Here is an 8,040-nt window from a genome sequence, read left to right as displayed (position 1 = left end):
TCTAATATTCTTTAAATGGCTGCTTATATGATGCCAGAAACATCATCTGCTATGTCAAATATTTAATCTAATTTAATTGTAAACGTTCCGATTTTTTTTTCAAGTATGCCATAATCAGCAGTTTTGGTGTAATAATTAATACATAGACAAAAACGGGTTGAATTTCAGCTGCACACAGGTCTTACCATCCACGGAAATTGTCCCATATGCGCCAGTTTTAGATTTCCTCCGCCGCTAGGACCCAAGTACTGAAGGGTCCTGCCACAGCCAGGTTCAGACCACACCTTTCCTCTACCTATTAGAAATAAAAAATGAAAATCAATTTCTGAAAAGAAGCACCTTGTCTGTGCTTGAGCATTGTTTTAGAGCACAGCTCTTAGGTGCTCGTTTCCGGCTTGAGCGGCGTCGCGTCGGCGTAACTGCGCGGTGCATTATGGGAAACGTCCCATAATGCAACGCGCAGGTCTCACTCATGACTCGCGCGTTGCATTAGGGGATGTTTCCCATAATGACGTCGTACGTGACGTCACGAGGGTCCTGCACGTTGCAATGACGTGTCATGAGGGCCGTCAGGAGGGTCCCGCGCATTGCACTATGGGAAACGTACCATGATGCAACGCGCGGCTCTCATTCGTGACCCGCGCGATGCCTTATGGGACTTCTCACAATGACGTCGCACGTGACGTCACGATGGTCAAGAGTGACGCCAAGAGGTTCCCGTGCGTTGCATTATGGGAAACGCTCTTTGATACAACGCGCGGGTTGCTCATGACCCTCCCGTTTTATCATGCAACGTTTCCCATAATGACGTCACTCGTGACGTCATAATAGGCGTAGTAGACATATAATTAAAACAACACAAACGAGCACAAAGACCTGTAAAAGAAGGGGCACAGACAAAGCGCTGACTCACGACTTAATCTCTTTTTGTCTTCTTAAAACACATCAGCATAAGAAGACAAAAAAGGGAAAAAGGAAGAAACATGTTATAGGGGTGGGGATACCTGAATCATTTTCAAAGTAACACCGCTACACACCCCCCCCCCCCCCCCCCCCCCGGTGTAGCGGTGTCACTTTGAAAATTATTCGGGTATCCCTTTAGCATACTTGGCAACGTTAGCCATAAGCCGGCTTTTCGACCGGTGGTAATACCATACCTGCACGGCTTCTCCCACAGGATTAAAGAAGTGGCTGTTAAATGCGAAGTCTCTATAGTCTTTTCACCACCTTCAAAGTTATCTCATTTGTGTGCGTCCATTGAGAGCAGGACTTCAGCGTGTAGGGTGTGGGATAAACAATCGTGTCAAATATGTAGCTTGTGCTGGGAGGGTCGTTTATAAAATGCCCTTCTTCTGTGGTAAAGTGTATATTGAGCAAACGGGCAGATGTATTAATGTTAGAGCTCAGGAGCATTCTTTGTCTATGAGGTTTTCACCTTCGGGTCACCTAGCCGTTCAGTGCGATAGGTGTGGCTGTTTACCTCGTTCAAGTAACAATGCAATTTTGGCTAAACATGAACAAAAAAATGGAAAATTCATGAATCCTTTTAAATTTCGCAACACGGTCTAGATCTATGCGTAAGTTCAGTGTCAGTTACGCTTTCCAGTGAAGGGTTGGAGTTCGTTCAGAGTTCGAGCCACAGGATCGCTCCCACGGAGCATCGGCTCCGTGGGAGCGATCCTGGGGCTACAGTGCATACATGCAACCTAAAAACGGTGCCCACACACCACGAGGCCGCGTGCGAGAGAGGCACGCAGAGAGCATTAGGGCTCGCGCCGTAGTTTTGGCTTTGCTCAGACCTGAGGTTAGAACGATGTATAGTTATATATTTCTCTACCATTTAATCTCCTTTCTTTTCTTTTTTTTTTGTGGTACTTTCTGTTAAAATATTTTCGGATGGCACATGAGAGTGAAAATGTCGTATGTGAGATTCTTCCTTTTTTTTTTTTGCCTTTCTGTGTCTTCTTATGTGTACGTGTTTTAAGAAGACAAAAAAGAGAGTAAGTCGTGAGTCAGCGCTGTGTATGTGTCCCTTCTTTTACTTGCCCTTGTGTTTGTTTGAGCAGTTTTAATTATATGTTTACTGCGGTTATGAACGCCGCCGGCTACTGGGAATTTCTAGCCGCCGGCTCCTCGCGTTGTTTGCGGTTAACAGACGCCACCGGCTCCGCTCCAAGGGACAGTTAATGTTTTTGCATTAAAAGACACCCCAGCGGGTCTAGAACCAAGGTCTCTGCGGTGGCAGTGAGATAATATGGCCGCCAAGCTGCGCTGCACAGCTATTATGGAAGCATTGCGGCTTCAGTAAAACGTGCCGATGAGGGCGGTCTGATGTCATACTATGCGGTGGATTGTACGGACCACATCTTGTGATCCGTGTTCTTTGTCAGCATGATTAAAGCTGCGTAACATTTTCTATGTATGTCAGCACGTGAATAGTTTTCTTAGATATTGTCACGAATGACCATTGATGAGGCGATAATTACTGAAGAAACTAAACGTTTACTGGGGGCGAACTTTTGGCCCCCCCCCCCCCCCCCCAAAAAAAAAAAAGAAAAGAAAAAGGGAACAGAAGAAAGCAGAGCTTTGCGGGCGTCGAAGTCGGCGCGACAGCAGAGTCGAACGCTGGGGCGAAACTGACTCCGGCTTGCCAAGCGGAGCCCCTTTTTGTGCTCGCGTGGGCTTCTGGAACAATCGGCGTAGAAGGTTCGGCGTGTCGAACATTCTAACCTCGAATCAGCAACACGGTTCTCGAATTTACCAGAATATTACGTTAGAGTCAACAAAAATGCGTCCCCGCGGCCAGGAACCGAAGCCTGGCTTTCTGTGCGGAAGGCAAGGGCGATAGCCGTTAGGCCACGAGCGCGCTGCCTGCTTGGTCAGCTGCGCTCGCGGCAATATATTGCTTAGTTGATTCCTTCACCGGTTTTGAACCGGGCCTTCTTGCAATGAAGAAATCATAATCAATATTCGCTCGCTAAAATTGAAGCGAATGATATAATCGATGGCTTAAATCTAGACCGATTTTAGGTTGAAACATAATTAATTTATAAAAAAAGGTGAGTTTCTGCGACATCACCTTTTTTGTCCTCAGTAAAATAAATATAGTAAAAGATAGTAACGACTGGCTTGTGAACCGGTACGCGATAAACTCACTTTAAACCAAGACTGATATTATGTAGCTATAAAAGAATACGAGTGCTACTCAGTCAAGCTGAATGAGCTTGTAAAGGCTCGTAATATCCTGTAGTTTTTACACTATTTACACCAGGCCAATTGGTCGTCGTAGTGCGGCATAACCCAAATGCGGAATATCTGTGCTTGAATGTGTGAAGCTAGCTTCTGGCGTCAATTTTCCAAGGGCTTCTTTTTATTATTGTTTATGTTGCTGGTCGCTACAGGTTTTTTATATTTTTTTTTTATTTTATCAAAGGTATTGCTAAATCGACACAAGCAATAACATATATATCTGACATTTCATCAACACAAAGAAAAAATTCACAATAAATATTAAGACTGATACTTACATTTCTCTGCTACCAAGAAGCATGCCAGGATTATAAAAACCTTCATCCCTGCAACAGTTTTGCGAATCCGATGAGCGAATTCAAGTTTCCAAGCAAACGATTCTTGTTATTGAAGTTTGCCTCAGTGAACGGAAATACGTCATACAATTGTGTTGGTATAGTGAAGTTGGAGGCACAGTGAAGGGTCAGGTTTCTTAATGTGATATGCTTCTTAACACATCTGAAGCCGAGATTTCCGCAGTTACTGCGCCGCTGCTTTCGAAGCCAAACCCTTACGACATAAACTAAATATAGCGAACTAGCTTCAGGCTAAATTTAGCTTATCGTTTTTATATGTTACATGGTCATGTAGTTGGTGCCATTATGGCCCACGGTGCTTGTGTCACTACATGTCAGGACTCAGGCCACGCTAGGTCAGGTGAAGTCAGTGTAACGTCGTAGAATTCCGTGACGTCAGGTTCGGCGACGTCATGATGTGAAGTGACTGACGGCACGAAGTTGGGGAGTCACTTGACCTCACGGTGTCAACGTTATTAGATCTTGTAACGTTCGGTGTAAAGTCGTGGTGCAACATGACCTCACGTCGCTTGATGGGGTGACGTCGCGTCACGTCAAGAACCAGTCGATATACGGGGAAAATTCCCACGTCACCGAGAATGAAAACAGCAAGTCAACAATTGGGTACGAGATGAAAGAGAAAAGGGCAAGATGCTGAAGAGGTTGACAGATGGTGATCTGCACCACTGTCTCCAAACATGGTATATTTGCATGCATCGGTTTATAAGTAGCGGAGATAAGTATGTTCCAGGAGATAACATAAATATTGTAGAATTGTAATAATGAATTACTTTTTATGCACCAGTCTCGTTATCTATTAGCCACACCTTTTATATGAATATATTTTATGATGTCTCATGACAGCAAACGATATAAAAATTGGAGTAAGTTTGATTTCGGCACTTTTGTTAGGAACCATTGAAACCATGTCAAAGTAATTAAAGTGTAAGATACAAACAATAATTGCTTTCTGTTAATATGTTCGAAGGAAGCAATCCATGCCGCGATACAAGTACCAGCTCGCCCTTTTAGGCTTAATATGCTCTGTGGATTCTGGCGGGTGCCTTAGGGGGTGTACTTTTTTTTAAAAGGTATTCACTTGGTGCCGTAGTGTTGGTCATTGGTCGCAACGTAGTTTCAGGACTGGCTCTCCTTTATCTTTTGCCAAGTAAAAGTATATCATTTCTAAGGAATGCACGACTCTGGACATTCAAGCTGCATTCCACTCAGTCAGGATTATTGTGATTGGCAGGTGAAAAATTGTATGAAATTTCAAAAGGCCCTGCGAACAACAATTAACAATATTACGTCCAGAGAATATCCCCCCTTTATCATAGACATTTTAGCATAAGATTTCTATAACGTAAAATTAGTAGGACCGGAAATGACAACCAAGTGCCTCCTAAATACAAGATGAGTATTTCAGGATTGAGAGATAACTGCGCATTGATTGCGTTGACGTTTCCTTTGCTTTTTCTATGGTTATTTATTTGCCGCATTAATACATGCATTTATATTATAACGTGGACGATTTTAATTCGAACACATATTCAAAGGGGGTATGAGACGAGTGCCGTTTTAACTATGTATTTACGAGGCTGTCCGGAGATTACATGAGCCCATAATCGCCAAATTAAGTTCACTTGTTGACTAAAATATGTTGTTTTTTTTTAATTTTAGTTTTAGGGGACATGATGCAATTGCAGTATTGAAGGTAATAACCGTTCGAGTTCATGTCAGTTGAAATAATTAGAAAAAAACGGAAACGGTATTGAATAAATTAATAGAAAAATTGTCGCATTTTCTCGCCCCAACTAAAACTAGCGCTCAAAAAAAAAGAAAATGCCTCAGACTTTGCCCACAATGACGCCTAAAAGAGTGACGCAGTCAATTCAGTCACGTTGTATCTTCTGTCGTCGGCCCGCCAACCAAGAACACGCTGCCGAGATAGTGACGACATGGTTCAAACGACTACGTCACTCTTCCAAGCGCCATTGCGGCCGTGGATTGCGGCGCTTGTTTCAACACAATTATTAAATCTGTCTAAGGACGTGAATATTGATCAAATAATATGTGGAAACCTCTTATATTTTCTCAAGTTGTTTTTTTCCAATTGGACCGTCCTCTCTCAGCAAGTTCCGTCAATACTGCTATTGCAACATGACCCCTAAAAGTGATAATGGAAATGTTAATGACGAAATTTACTTAATTAGACAACTTACCATGACAATTGTTCCCTCAAATAATGTACGCCGAGCCCGCTAAATACATGGTGAAGACGGCATTCATGTAAACCTCAACGCCCTACAAAATATATTTGAATTAAAATAAGACATCCTGCACGTATGTTTTAAGAATTTGACACAAACGCACAAAATAGGTATCCAAAAGGTGCCCACGGCTCATCAATATTCTAGGAAAATGGCGGCTCACCCATTACAGCTATATGACTTACCGCATAAAGGGTCGAATGCTCAAGCAGAAAGCCGTCGCCGAGTGCCTATTCAAATGATGTTTCGCTGTTGTGTCATTTTATGAGCAAGCTCATTATCTTATACCATTAAAGAGTGGAGACTGGTTATGTTTCTCCTCACGTTTACTTATTGTCTAAATGCTAGAAGTGAAGTTTATAGCATTCGTAAACCATTATCCCACGCAAATGTTGATGAATGGAGCGAAGCACGTTTTCCTGTCAGCGAGTTTCAGCGAAAGCATCTAATAGCTTTATTTCATATTATTACTTATATTTTATTCGGACTGATATTAGAGGATTTAATAATGTGGCCTCGAGTTTTAGTGCTATCAATGGTACAAATGGCCGAAGAACAATGACAGCAATAAAGGATTTCAAGTAGGTGAAAAAGACACAAAATAAGTTGTAATACTTTGCATCGATGAACTGCTGATGCTCAAAAAGTTAAAAAGTTAGGAATTTTTGGCATGTGTTACCTTTTCTTCCGGCTTTATTACCCGACATGAATGAAGGCATGTGAACATTCCAAGCATAAGGGCACAAGTTGGCTCACACATAGTCTCTTTCAATATAAATGGACACTTGAATATTCTGGCAGCAGGCCAATTTAAGTAAAAAAAAAAAAGAGAAAGAGGAAGGCGACAGTTCCGTTTGTAATAATAAAACAAAATATTTCCTATTAAATCGCATAAATTTTCACAAGTATTTCGATGACGTTCGGTTGACTTAATGGCGCCTTTAAACGTTTCGTGGTACTTCAACGACAGCGCATTTTATTCTCTCTTTTCATAGAAAGGTTTTTTACACACCCTACCAAAAACGAAAGTATAAACTGTATTATGGGGCGAAAATCTAACTGGATTTCTTGCTGGAAACTTAAAATCCAGTTTGAAGACAATTATCTGCAAACTGGATTTCAGGTTTCCAGCAGAAATTAGTTATATTTTCTGTTCCACAGTCCAGGTTATATTTTTTGTTCGGTAGGGCGGTATTTTTAACATACATATCCATCAGGATTGTAAATGACGACAACGTGACTCAGAATCCCAGAAGAAATGTGTTCTACAGGGTGCTTCACACAACGCTGCCCAAATCGCTCATAAAAACAAGGGCCCTAGCAACGGTTAGTTTGGAGCGGAGCTCCATGTTGTGACGTCTTCGCTAAGGGGGTCAATAATGCACAGTGAATTAGAAACCACCCTTTTACTTTTTTGTGCATTGATGCAAACCCACTAAACCAACAAGCGCTGTGACGATGCACTTTTCGGCGATGATTGATTACGTCCATCAGACCGTAACGTCATTCCTTGACGGTGGTTTTCCAAATCCCTATACTTCTGACACCCCGATCATACAACCGCATAGACTAAATCTATCACTATAAGCTTAGGTTTGCAGTCGATACTTTGCTATTGCCACTGACAGCTTGAAAAATAAACGCCGGGCGTGACGTGTCTTGGGCATCTTATCATAGATCTGCAGAGATTGCGATTCTGGTACCAGGTAACAAGAATATTCCCGAATAACAAATAACCAAACAAGAGGCAGGAAGATGGTAAGCCACGTCCTGGCATTTCTTGAGCCGTCGGTGACTATTCAAAGGTTGAGAAACACACATCAAGTTTTCTTGTCGATTTACAGTGAACATCGTGGTAAGAATAATGGTAAAAAAAGACAAGTTAATTACTTTAGCTTATATTTCAGTCGGATATTGCAAATCACTTCCACCCGGTATAAAGCGGCTACTGTAGTAGATTTGCGTATTGTATACTTTCAGTTCATAACTCTTTTTTGAAGCGTAAATGTACGTGACCCTTGGTGCCAACATCTTTAAGACTTCTATTATGTGATTATAAAAAAGCTAACCGCAGACGTCCTCTGGATGGGATTGGGCATATTGACACCCGATGCGGAGTATAAAACAGATATGACGACAAACCCGAGAAAAAAAAACCCGGTATGATTCGTGCTGTGTGCCTCCCG

This window comes from Ixodes scapularis, unplaced genomic scaffold (genome assembly GCF_016920785.2).
Source record: "Ixodes scapularis isolate PalLabHiFi unplaced genomic scaffold, ASM1692078v2 PGA_scaffold10__122_contigs__length_95168666, whole genome shotgun sequence".
Classification (NCBI taxonomy): domain Eukaryota; kingdom Metazoa; phylum Arthropoda; class Arachnida; order Ixodida; family Ixodidae; genus Ixodes; species Ixodes scapularis.
This window is presented reverse-complemented; position numbering follows the sequence as displayed.